This window comes from Drosophila subpulchrella, unplaced genomic scaffold, assembly GCF_014743375.2.
Source record: "Drosophila subpulchrella strain 33 F10 #4 breed RU33 unplaced genomic scaffold, RU_Dsub_v1.1 Primary Assembly Seq110, whole genome shotgun sequence".
Lineage (NCBI taxonomy): Eukaryota > Metazoa > Arthropoda > Insecta > Diptera > Drosophilidae > Drosophila > Drosophila subpulchrella.
The window spans coordinates 12,471-27,500 of NW_023665453.1; the positions used below are offsets into that span (position 1 = coordinate 12,471).

A 15,030-nucleotide genomic window follows, 5' to 3' on the forward strand; every position below is an offset into this window, starting at 1 on the left:
CAACGGCTTTCTATTTACTAATCTTTAATAAGAGACAATTCTAGATAAATTTTTTATGCTAGACATTTCTCAGTATTATTTGATTGAAAAAGAAAATATTTCTCTTCGTTTTTCACATTCAAATTATTTACTAATGTGAGATAATGTTTTTCATATATTTGTTAATATTATGAATAATATAATAATTAAATTATTATTATCCAATAATATACCATATGCTTATAAAATTTCATTATAAAATTTATATAAACAACTTAATTAGCATAGTCTTACAACCCTCAACCATATGTAGTCCAAGCAGCACTATAAAATTAATTAAAGTACATAACAGCATGGACTGCGATATGCGTTCAAAATGTCGATGTTCATGTGTCCTGCAGTTCACACGATGACGCACAGTTTGCTGCGTTCTTCATCGACCCATGAGCCGAGTGATCCACCGCTTAGAGTTTTATATATTGGTTTGGTAATTTTGTCATATATGTTTTTATTGAAAGAAATTAAAAATACACCATTTTACTGGCATATATCAATTCCTTCAATAAATTGATTTTTATACCTAAAACGAATGCTGCGAAATGTCTTAGTTTCATATAACCAATAATATATCAAGTATTTTTTAAATGGCATTTACGGTATTAATACTTTTTTTTAGCGATATATATTGAAATTTATATAAAACATTAACCTGTAATAATCAGGTACAACATTGTACATTTTAGGTTGTTGCATTATCCAATGTATGCGCATAACTGAGATGAACAATACATATCGCAACGCGTGTATATTATGGTCCATATACACACAGTGTTTTATTAATTAATTGCATTTAATATACAATATAATAATAATATTAAATAAATTTAATAATTTCGATTTGCTTGTTCGAATTTGTTATTTGTTTGCTTTTGCTTATTTATTTATCTCTTATTTAATGCAATAATATATTTATTATTACAATTATTATTTCGATTTGCTTGTTCGAAATTTTATATTTGATCTATAAAAGATCATATTTTTGGCAATTTATATTTTATTTGTATTACTATAATATATTATATTATTATAATAAAAACAAATTTTTTTATTAACGGTAAGGATATTAAACAATAATGATCCTTCCGCAGGTTCACCTACGGAAACCTTGTTACGACTTTTACTTCCTCTAAATAATCAAGTTCGGTCAACTTTTGCGAAACAACCGTAACACACAAGGCGTCACAGTGATCACGTCCGGAGACCTCACTAAATAATTCAATCGGTAGTAGCGACGGGCGGTGTGTACAAAGGGCAGGGACGTAATCAATGCGAGTTAATGACTCACACTTACTGGGAATTCCAAGTTCATGTGAACAGTTTCAGTTCACAATCCCAAGCATGAAAGTGGTTCAGCGGTTTACCCGGACCTCTCGGTCTAGGAAATACACGTTGATACTTTCATTGTAGCGCGCGTGCAGCCCAGGACATCTAAGGGCATCACAGACCTGTTATTGCTCAATCTCATTATTGCTAGACGCAATTTGTCCATTTAAGAAGCTAGTGTCCTTATAATGGGACAAACCAACAGGTACGGCTCCACTTATATAAACACATTCAAACACAATAAACATTTTACTGCCACCATGAATGAAGGCTATATAAGCTTCAACACCATAATCCTGAAGATATCTATTTAATATATTTGAGTCTCGTTCGTTATCGGAATTAACCAGACAAATCACTCCACGAACTAAGAACGGCCATGCACCACCACCCATAGATTCGAGAAAGAGCTATCAATCTGTCTTACACACTTATGTTCGGACCTGGTAAGTTTTCCCGTGTTGAGTCAAATTAAGCCGCAGGCTCCACTCCTGGTGGTGCCCTTCCGTCAATTCCTTTAAGTTTCAGCTTTGCAACCATACTTCCCCCGGAGCCCAAAAGCTTTGGTTTCCCGGGAAGCGACTGAGAGAGCCATAAAAGTAGCTACACCCAATTGCTAGCTGGCATCGTTTATGGTTAGAACTAGGGCGGTATCTGATCGCCTTCGAACCTCTAACTTTCGTTCTTGATTAATGAAAACATCTTTGGCAAATGCTTTCGCTTAAGTTAGTCTTACGACGGTCCAAGAATTTCACCTCTCGCGTCGTAATACTAATGCCCCCAAACTGCTTCTATTAATCATTACCTCTTGATCTGAAAACCAATGAAAGCAGAACAGAGGTCTTATTTCATTATCCCATGCACAGAATATTCAGGCATTTGAAGCCTGCTTTAAGCACTCTAATTTGTTCAAAGTAATTGTACCGGCCCACAATAACACTCGTTTAAGAGCACTAATGCAGGTTTTTAAATAGGAGGAACATATGAAAAAATACAAGTATCTAAGCACATGTAAGAACTCCACCGGTAATACGCTTACATACATAAAGGTATAGTACTAACCACAATTGTAAGTTGTACTACCCGTATGAAGCACAAGTTCAACTACGAACGTTTTAACCGCAACAACTTTAATATACGCTATTGGAGCTGGAATTACCGCGGCTGCTGGCACCAGACTTGCCCTCCAATTGGTCCTTGTTAAAGGATTTAAAGTGTACTCATTCCAATTACAGGGCCTCGGATATGAGTCCTGTATTGTTATTTTTCGTCACTACCTCCCCGAGCTGGGAGTGGGTAATTTACGCGCCTGCTGCCTTCCTTAGATGTGGTAGCCGTTTCTCAGGCTCCCTCTCCGGAATCGAACCCTGATTCCCCGTTACCCGTTGCAACCATGGTAGTCCTAGATACTACCATCAAAAGTTGATAGGGCAGACATTTGAAAGATCTGTCGTCGGTACAAGACCATACGATCTGCATGTTATCTAGAGTTCAACCAATATAACGATCTTGCGATCGCTTGGTTTTAGCCTAATAAAAGCACATGTCCCATAAGGTTCATGTTTTAATTGCATGTATTAGCTCTAGAATTACCACAGTTATCCAAGTAACTGTTAACGATCTAAGGAACCATAACTGATATAATGAGCCTTTTGCGGTTTCACTTTTAATTCGTGTGTACTTAGACATGCATGGCTTAATCTTTGAGACAAGCATATAACTACTGGCAGGATCAACCAGAATAATGTTTTTATTCATATTTCATTCATATTTTTGAATAGAAATTAGCAATATAAATTTTATAGATTGTTTTCTATCGAATACGGCCATTTTTATATAGCATTCGTATACGTTTGTTGTTTTCACAATATATACTTGTTCCGCCACTAATAATAACAAGTTTTTTAATTATTGATGTTAAAAACACAATATTTTTTTTCGTAATACGTAATAATTTTCTTTATATTTGCATATTTCATTCTAAAATATCTTTTTTGTTCGACATACGTCATTATTGTATCCACACATGTACAATTTTTGTTTAACCAATATAAAATATTGAATTAAATCATTTGTATTTTGATGATAAATTTAAAATTTATCTGTATATATTCATATAAGACTCTTTGGTAATATATAATATAAAACCGAGCGCATATATGATATGTACGTTAGAAAAAATAATATATATATATATTATTTTCTTTTAATATAGGGACACCTCTTTTAATTTATCCCCGCAGGGAATTATCACATAACTCAGTATGTGATAATGGCAGACCAATATACATATATATCAAGATTATCAATACAAAATATATATCATTATTAGCCTGCCTCAATTGTAATTATTTATTTGGATTAACGATAAAGTTCGGAAACAATTTGTTATTCTATGTATAATAGAAACCTTGGCCTTTGTTTCAACATTATTATCTTTGGGCTTAAAATATTAACCGTGGAGCCAAGTCTCATATTCATAAATGAATAAAGAAACAAATTTGACGGATTAATATCTTCTCTACCGACAGACAGTATTTTGTCACGTCAATAGTAGATGGCCGGCCCATTGACCATCCTATAGTAGTTTTTGGACCCAATATCTTTAATTCGGGTATTTTCAATTGTCTTTGCCAATCAACCGTTTGGTACTCTCTCATATAATAAGAGAATACACATATAATTCCATTATATGGATATATCTTCATTATTTTATTTGCTACATCACCCTATAATAGTTTTTGAACCCGTCAACTTCAATTCGGGTATTTTCAATTGTCTTTGCCAACCATTTATATGGTATTCTCTATTATAATAAGAGAATACTAGTGTATATCCATTATATGGATATATCATCTTCATATTATTTGCTACACCACCCTATAGTAGTTTTTGAACCCATCATCTGCAATTCGGGTATTTTCAATTGTCTTTGCCAACCAACTATACGGTATTCTCTCTTATAATAAGAGAATACAAGTATATTTTCATTATATGGATATAATGCCATTTATTTTTCAATATCCATATAATTCATTTAGTTTTGTATGTACAAAACAAGTTTTCTTTATAGTATTGACAAAATCATATGTTTACGCATAACATAAGTTTTGACCAATACGAGGAGGGGCCCGCCAACGACCACCTCCCTATAGTAGTTTTTTACCCCACGCACTACTGCGTGCCTGTTTACAGTACTAGTGCCAGCTATCACTAGGTTTATATATCATGTTTCAGTGATATATGGGTAAATTCTACCATTTATTCTTATGTATATGGCATTTCTATGCCATATTTATACAATCCATTCATATCTTAATGTATATTTATTATATTATACATTATTATGCCTTATAGGTATTATACCTATAAGCCATATCCATACGATTCATTCACTAGTGCCGCCCCTCACTAGGTTTATAATTGTTATATCATTGATATACAATTTATTTCTATATATATGGCATTTATATGCCATATCCATACAATGCATTCACATTTCAATGTATATTTACTTGTTATACATTATTATGCCTTATAGGTATTATACCTATAAGCCATATCCATACGATTCACTTATATAAATATATGTATATTTTTCTATACATAATTTTTTTTTATTTTTGTATGGATTTCTATGCATATCCATAGTTTATATGGATATGCTTGGCGTTCTATATAGTATTGACAAATTCATATGCATAACATAAGTTTTGACCAATACGAGGAGGGGCCCGCCAACGACCACCTCCCTATAGTAGTTTTTTACCCCACGCACTATTGCGTGCCTGTTTACAGTACTAGTGCCAGCTATCACTAGGTTTATATATCGTGTTTCAGTGATATATGGGTAAATTCTACCATTTATTCTTATGTATATGGCATTTCTATGCCATATTTATACAATCCATTCATATCTTAATGTATATTTATTATATTATACATTATTATGCCTTATAGGTATTATACCTATAAGCCATATCCATACGATTCATTCACTAGTGCCGCCCCTCACTAGGTTTATAATTGTTATATCATTGATATACAATTTATTTCTATATATATGGCATTTATATGCCATATCCATACAATGCATTCACATTTCAATGTATATTTACTTGTTATACATTATTATGCCTTATAGGTATTATACCTATAAGCCATATCCATACGATTCACTTATATAAATATATGTATATTTTTTCTATACATAATTTTTTTTTACTTTTGTATGGATTTCTATGCATATCCATAGTTTATATGGATATGCTTGGCGTTCTATATAGTATTGACAAATTCATATGCATAACATAAGTTTTGACCAATACGAGGAGGGGCCCGCCAACGACCACCTCCCTATAGTAGTTTTTTACCCCACGCACTATTGCGTGCCTGTTTACAGTACTAGTGCCAGCTATCACTAGGTTTATATATCGTGTTTCAGTGATATATGGGTAAATTCTACCATTTATTCTTATGTATATGGCATTTCTATGCCATATTTATACAATCCATTCATATCTTAATGTATATTTATTATATTATACATTATTATGCCTTATAGGTATTATACCTATAAGCCATATCCATACGATTCATTCACTAGTGCCGCCCCTCACTAGGTTTATAATTGTTATATCATTGATATACAATTTATTTCTATATATATGGCATTTATATGCCATATCCATACAATGCATTCACATTTCAATGTATATTTACTTGTTATACATTATTATGCCTTATAGGTATTATACCTATAAGCCATATCCATACGATTCACTTATATAAATATATGTATATTTTTCTATACATAATTTTTTTTTACTTTTGTATGGTTTTCTATGCATATCCATAGTTTATATGGATATGCTTGGCGTTCTATATAGTATTGACAAATTCATATGCATAACATAAGTTTTGACCAATACGAGGAGGGGCCCGCCAACGACCACCTCCCTATAGTAGTTTTTTACCCCACGCACTATTGCGTGCCTGTTTACAGTACTAGTGCCAGCTATCACTAGGTTTATATATCGTGTTTCAGTGATATATGGGTAAATTCTACCATTTATTCTTATGTATATGGCATTTCTATGCCATATTTATACAATCCATTCATATCTTAATGTATATTTATTATATTATACATTATTATGCCTTATAGGTATTATACCTATAAGCCATATCCATACGATTCATTCACTAGTGCCGCCCCTCACTAGGTTTATAATTGTTATATCATTGATATACAATTTATTTCTATATATATGGCATTTATATGCCATATCCATACAATGCATTCACATTTCAATGTATATTTACTTGTTATACATTATTATGCCTTATAGGTATTATACCTATAAGCCATATCCATACGATTCACTTATATAAATATATGTATATTTTTCTATACATAATTTTTTTTTACTTTTGTATGGTTTTCTATGCATATCCATAGTTTATATGGATATGCTTGGCGTTCTATATAGTATTGACAAATTCATATGCATAACATAAGTTTTGACCAATACGAGGAGGGGCCCGCCAACGACCACCTCCCTATAGTAGTTTTTTACCCCACGCACTATTGCGTGCCTGTTTACAGTACTAGTGCCAGCTATCACTAGGTTTATATATCGTGTTTCAGTGATATATGGGTAAATTCTACCATTTATTCTTATGTATATGGCATTTCTATGCCATATTTATACAATCCATTCATATCTTAATGTATATTTATTATATTATACATTATTATGCCTTATAGGTATTATACCTATAAGCCATATCCATACGATTCATTCACTAGTGCCGCCCCTCACTAGGTTTATAATTGTTATATCATTGATATACAATTTATTTCTATATATATGGCATTTATATGCCATATCCATACAATGCATTCACATTTCAATGTATATTTACTTGTTATACATTATTATGCCTTATAGGTATTATACCTATAAGCCATATCCATACGATTCACTTATATAAATATATGTATATTTTTCTATACATAATTTTTTTTTACTTTTGTATGGATTTCTATGCATATCCATAGTTTATATGGATATGCTTGGCGTTCTATATAGTATTGACAAATTCATATGCATAACATAAGTTTTGACCAATACGAGGAGGGGCCCGCCAACGACCACCTCCCTATAGTAGTTTTTTACCCCACGCACTATTGCGTGCCTGTTTACAGTACTAGTGCCAGCTATCACTAGGTTTATATATCGTGTTTCAGTGATATATGGGTAAATTCTACCATTTATTCTTATGTATATGGCATTTCTATGCCATATTTATACAATCCATTCATATCTTAATGTATATTTATTATATTATACATTATTATGCCTTATAGGTATTATACCTATAAGCCATATCCATACGATTCATTCACTAGTGCCGCCCCTCACTAGGTTTATAATTGTTATATCATTGATATACAATTTATTTCTATATATATGGCATTTATATGCCATATCCATACAATGCATTCACATTTCAATGTATATTTACTTGTTATACATTATTATGCCTTATAGGTATTATACCTATAAGCCATATCCATACGATTCACTTATATAAATATATGTATATTTTTCTATACATAATTTTTTTTTACTTTTGTATGGTTTTCTATGCATATCCATAGTTTATATGGATATGCTTGGCGTTCTATATAGTATTGACAAATTCATATGCATAACATAAGTTTTGACCAATACGAGGAGGGGCCCGCCAACGACCACCTCCCTATAGTAGTTTTTTACCCCACGCACTATTGCGTGCCTGTTTACAGTACTAGTGCCAGCTATCACTAGGTTTATATATCGTGTTTCAGTGATATATGGGTAAATTCTACCATTTATTCTTATGTATATGGCATTTCTATGCCATATTTATACAATCCATTCATATCTTAATGTATATTTATTATATTATACATTATTATGCCTTATAGGTATTATACCTATAAGCCATATCCATACGATTCATTCACTAGTGCCGCCCCTCACTAGGTTTATAATTGTTATATCATTGATATACAATTTATTTCTATATATATGGCATTTATATGCCATATCCATACAATGCATTCACATTTCAATGTATATTTACTTGTTATACATTATTATGCCTTATAGGTATTATACCTATAAGCCATATCCATACGATTCACTTATATAAATATATGTATATTTTTCTATACATAATTTTTTTTTACTTTTGTATGGTTTTCTATGCATATCCATAGTTTATATGGATATGCTTGGCGTTCTATATAGTATTGACAAATTCATATGCATAACATAAGTTTTGACCAATACGAGGAGGGGCCCGCCAACGACCACCTCCCTATAGTAGTTTTTTACCCCACGCACTATTGCGTGCCTGTTTACAGTACTAGTGCCAGCTATCACTAGGTTTATATATCGTGTTTCAGTGATATATGGGTAAATTCTACCATTTATTCTTATGTATATGGCATTTCTATGCCATATTTATACAATCCATTCATATCTTAATGTATATTTATTATATTATACATTATTATGCCTTATAGGTATTATACCTATAAGCCATATCCATACGATTCATTCACTAGTGCCGCCCCTCACTAGGTTTATAATTGTTATATCATTGATATACAATTTATTTCTATATATATGGCATTTATATGCCATATCCATACAATGCATTCACATTTCAATGTATATTTACTTGTTATACATTATTATGCCTTATAGGTATTATACCTATAAGCCATATCCATACGATTCACTTATATAAATATATGTATATTTTTCTATACATAATTTTTTTTTACTTTTGTATGGATTTCTATGCATATCCATAGTTTATATGGATATGCTTGGCGTTCTATATAGTATTGACAAATTCATATGCATAACATAAGTTTTGACCAATACGAGGAGGGGCCCGCCAACGACCACCTCCCTATAGTAGTTTTTTACCCCACGCACTATTGCGTGCCTGTTTACAGTACTAGTGCCAGCTATCACTAGGTTTATATATCGTGTTTCAGTGATATATGGGTAAATTCTACCATTTATTCTTATGTATATGGCATTTCTATGCCATATTTATACAATCCATTCATATCTTAATGTATATTTATTATATTATACATTATTATGCCTTATAGGTATTATACCTATAAGCCATATCCATACGATTCATTCACTAGTGCCGCCCCTCACTAGGTTTATAATTGTTATATCATTGATATACAATTTATTTCTATATATATGGCATTTATATGCCATATCCATACAATGCATTCACATTTCAATGTATATTTACTTGTTATACATTATTATGCCTTATAGGTATTATACCTATAAGCCATATCCATACGATTCACTTATATAAATATATGTATATTTTTCTATACATAATTTTTTTTTACTTTTGTATGGATTTCTATGCATATCCATAGTTTATATGGATATGCTTGGCGTTCTATATAGTATTGACAAATTCATATGCATAACATAAGTTTTGACCAATACGAGGAGGGGCCCGCCAACGACCACCTCCCTATAGTAGTTTTTTACCCCACGCACTATTGCGTGCATGTTTACAGTACTAGTGCCAGCTATCATTAGGTTTATATATCGTGTTTCAGTGATATATGGGTAAATTCTACCATTTATTCTTATGTATGTATATGGCATTTCTATGCCATATTTATATAATTCATTCATATCTTAATTTATATTTATTATATTATACATTATTATGCCTTATAGGTATTATACCTATAAGCCATATCCATACGATTCATATACTAGTGCAGCCCCTCACTAGGTTTATATATCTCATTTTAATTATATATTGGTAAATTCTATTATTTATTCTTGTGTATATGGCACTTATATGCCGCCATATCTATAAAAATGCATTTATATTTCAATGTATATTTTCTATATTATACATTATTATGCCTTAAAAAGTTATTATACCTACCATAAGGCGATATCCATACGATTCATTTATATAAAAGATATATGTATAATTTTCTATACATAATTTTTTTTTATGAATATATGGGTTTCCTAAGCATATCCATATAATACATTTAGTTTTATATGGATTAGATTGGTCTTCTTTATTGTATTGCCAAACTCATATTGATAAAATAAGTTTTGAACAATAAGAGGATCAGCCGCCAACCAACCAACCACTGCTACCATTGGAGGAACATATACTTACTTTTTATATGTCCTCTTACTTGAATGGTCCTCTCTTTACTTGAAAATTTCATTACCATAGGAATCTATTTATACATGGAATATGATTTCCACTACTTTTTCGCGTCACTAATAATTAATATGACGATACAGACTTGCTACCATAACATAAGTCTTGAACAATAATAGGAGCAGCCGCCAACCAACCACCAACCAACCAACCACTGCTACCATTGATAGTAATTTTATATGTCCTCTTTAGTTGAATTTCAATACCATAGGAATATTTATACATGGAATATGTTTTGCCACTACTTTTTCGCGTCACTAATAATATGACGATACAGTCTTGCTACCATAACATAAGTTTTGAACAATAAGAGGAGCAGACACACCAACCAACCAACCGCGCTGCTACCATTATATATACTTATATTTATATAAGTCCTCTTTACTTGAATGGCCTCTTTACTTGAATTTCAATACCATAGGAATATTTATTTATACATGGAATATGTTTTGCCACTACTTTTTCGCGTCACTAATAATATGACGATATAGACTTGCTACCATAACATAAGTTTTGAACAATAAGAGGAGCAGACACCAACCAACCAACCGCTGCTACCATTGAATGAACCATATATACAAACTTTTATATATGTCCTCTTTACTTGAATTTTAATACCATAGGAATATTTATACATGGAATATGTTTGCCACTTTATCATCGCGTCACTAATAAGATGACGATACATTTTGTTTGTTCAATATTTACTTATATATTGATGTTTCCAATTTAGGTCTTTTATATTTCTTCTTCCCTACCTTACACACCACAAACAAAGTGGCGTGCGATGCTGCAAGCAAGCATAATGATTATGCCCGCTTGCAACATCTTTATTATCGAATCATCAAGCAAAGGATAAGCTTCAGTGGATCGCAGTATGGCAGCTGCTCAACCACTTACAACACCTTGCCTGTTACAAAAGTCGTTTACAATTGATTCTAGGCTTTGTCATTGTATTAAATAATGCTTTTATATGTAACTAGCGCGGCATCAGGTGATCAAAGATCCTCCCAATTTACTATGTTACAAATTACATTGGCATCACATCCATTGTCGTTTATAAAGTAAATTATAAACTTTAAATGGTTTAGAAGCCATACAATGCAAATTGCCCCTTATTTATCATTGCAGTCCAGCACGGATACGACCTTAGAGGCGTTCAGGCATAATCCAACGGACGTAGCGTCATACCACTGTTCGCTCGAACAAGTATTGTGCCATTGGTCCGTACCTGCGGTTCCTCTCGTACTACGCAGGAATGCTGTCGCAACAACGTTTTGTCATTAGTAGGGTAAAACTAACCTGTCTCACGACGGTCTAAACCCAGCTCACGTTCCCTTGCATGGGTGAACAATCCAACGCTTGGTGAATTTTGCTTCACAATGATAGGAAGAGCCGACATCGAAGGATCAAAAAGCGACGTCGCTATGAACGCTTGGCCGCCACAAGCCAGTTATCCCTATGGTAACTTTTCTGACACCTCTTGTTAAAAACTCTTTAAACCAAAAGGATCGATAGGCCGAGCTTTTGCTGTCCCTGTGTGTACTGAACACCGAGATCAAGTCAGCATTTGCCCTTTTGCTCTATGTGTGGTTTCTGTCCGCACTGAGCTGGCCTTGGGACACCTCCGTTATTATTTGAGAGATGTACCGCCCCAGTCAAACTCCCTACCTGGCAATGTCCTTGAATTGGATCATACCTGAGTAATTGGAGTTATACCAAATTTTCAAATCAAAAATACATAAATGCACCGTTTTATTAAAGAATTTGTTTGCGATTATATAACAAACTCGTGATACTTTGATCAAGAAGCTTGCATCAAAACCCAATACCATAAGATATAATAAATATATCCGTATAATGGCTAGGAAATGATACACGTTCCATTTAATCAAGTAAGTAAGGAAACAATAAGAGTAGTGGTATTTCATTGGCGATACCAAACCGAAGTCTAATATCTCCCACTTATTCTACACCTCTTATGTCTCCTTACACTGCCAGATTAGAGTCAAGCTCAAAAGGGTCTTCTTTCCCCGCTAATTATTCCAAGCCCGTTCCCTTGGCTGTGGTTTCGCTAGATAGTAGATAGGGACAGTAGGAATCTCGTTAATCCATTCATGCGCGTCACTAATTAGATGACGAGGCATTTGGCTACCTTAAGAGAGTCATAGTTACTCCCGCCGTTGACCCGCGCTTACTTGAATTTCTTCACTTTGACATTCAGAGCACTGGGCAGAAATCACATTGTGTCAACACCCGCTAGGGCCATCACAATGCTTTGTTTTAATTAGACAGTCGGATTCCCCAAGTCCGTGCCAGTTCTGAATTGATTGTTAATTGATAATCGTTATAATTAATAAGAACTAATTGGTTTAACCCAATTAGTATTCTTAAAAATTTTAGCAAGAAAGTTCCACAATTGGCTACGTAACTAAACTATCCGGGGAACAAGTGACCAACATAAATGCCAGACACTCTATTTACCCAGAACGAGCACATAAACCATGTTATTGTTTCCCAATCAAGCCCGACTATCTCAATCTTCAGAGCCAATCCTTATCCCGAAGTTACGGATCTAATTTGCCGACTTCCCTTACCTACATTATTCTATCGACTAGAGACTCTTCACCTTGGAGACCAGCTGCGGATATTGGTACGGCCTGTTGAGAAGTTTGCGTGTCCCCACCATAAATTTTCAAGGTCCGAGGAGAAAATATCGACACAACAGTATATGTCATGCTCTTCTAGCCCATCTACCATATCTCTCTGCGAAAGACTTCCATGGTAGTACGGCTATAAAACAGAAAAGAAAACTCTTCCGATATCTCTCGACGGCTTCTTTATGGTCGTTCCTGTTGCCAGGATGAGCACGAGGCCCATATTTAATAACAAACGGATACTCAACAGGTTACGGAATTGGAACCGTATTCCCTTTCGTTCAAAATTATTCAAGTATATTAATTAGCTTGATTTATATAATATAATTATATTTGTATGGCATTTGTGTTTTACTTGAAAATTTTCGGCTTTCGCCTTGAACTTAGGACCGACTAACTCGTGATCAACCACTGTTCACACGAAACCCTTCTCCACTTCAGTCCTCCAAGGTCTCATTCGATTATTTGCTACTACCACCAAGATCTGTACCAATGGCAGCTCCATGCAGGCTTACGCCAAACACTTCTACGCATACCATTGTACCTTCCTACTCACTAAAGTTTCAAAATTTATATCACAAGTAATATAAATCATCTACTTTAGCGGTAATGTATAGGTATACAACTTAAGCGCCATCCATTTTAAGGGCTAGTTGCTTCGGCAGGTGAGTTGTTACACACTCCTTAGCGGATTTCGACTTCCATGATCACCGTCCTGCTGTTTTAAGCAACCAACGCCTTTCATGGTATCTGCATGAGTTGTTAATTTGGGCACCGTAACATTACGTTTGGTTCATCCCACAGCGCCAGTTCTGCTTACCAAAAGTGGCCCACTGGGCACATTATATCATAACCTTGAACTTCATATCAAGAAAGTTAAGGTTCTTACCCATTTAAAGTTTGAGAATAGGTTAAGATCGTTTCGACCCTAAGGCCTCTAATCATTCGCTTTACCAGATAAGATTATTTTATATAACATTAAAATGCACCAGCTATCCTGAGGGAAACTTCGGAAGGAACCAGCTACTAGATGGTTCGATTGGTCTTTCGCCCCTATACTCAATTCTGACAATCGATTTGCACGTCAGAACTGTTTCGGTCTTCCATCAGGGTTTCCCCTGACTTCAACCTGATCAAGTATAGTTCACCATCTTTCGGGTCACAGCATATATGCTCAAGGTACGTTCCAGTTAGAGGCATAAATAATATAAATATCATTATACATAACTATATAGAACGCCCCGGGATTGTGTTAATTAGCTATAAATAGTTAAAAAACTAATCCCATTATTAGTCAAGTTAATTACGCTATTAGGTTTATATCCCAATAACTTGCACATATGTTAGACTCCTTGGTCCGTGTTTCAAGACGGGTCCCGAAGGTATCCTGAATCTTTCGCATTGTTAATCATACAAGTGCATATAATAAACACAAAAATCAATGATAATTATGCCATTATATAATTCCGAAAAATTAACGCACTGTATTCATATAAATCTATCAGCACTTTATCAAATTAATAACATTTATTCTGTGTTAAAATGCAAGCAAATTAATTTGAATAAACTATAAGTTATATTTTATGATAAATTTTGTATGCTAATAGATTACAATGTCCTTATATGGAAAAAATGCACACTATTATCATAATATTGTTTAAATATTACAATTTTAATGATGAATTTTCCATAACGGATATTCAGGTTCATC

General features: G+C 33.4%; 3 non-coding genes across 3 annotated transcripts in view; all 3 read right to left on the reverse strand.

Annotated features, from left to right (window-relative positions):
* Nucleotides 1-272: 272 nt before the first annotated feature.
* On the reverse strand, nt 273-451 carry LOC119558555. The gene has a single exon (XR_005220256.1). It is a non-coding gene; the product is annotated as a 5.8S ribosomal RNA (ribosomal RNA).
* A 659-nt stretch (nt 452-1,110) lies between these two features.
* LOC119558566 lies at nt 1,111-3,105 on the reverse strand. Its single transcript, XR_005220266.1, has one exon. It is a non-coding gene; the product is annotated as a small subunit ribosomal RNA (ribosomal RNA).
* An 8,393-nt stretch (nt 3,106-11,498) lies between these two features.
* The window catches only part of LOC119558560, a 3,971-nt gene continuing 439 nt past the window's right edge, over nt 11,499-15,030 (reverse strand). Inside the window, exon 1 of the ribosomal RNA XR_005220260.1 lies at nt 11,499-15,030. This exon is cut by the window's right edge and continues 439 nt beyond it. This is a non-coding gene — a ribosomal RNA (large subunit ribosomal RNA).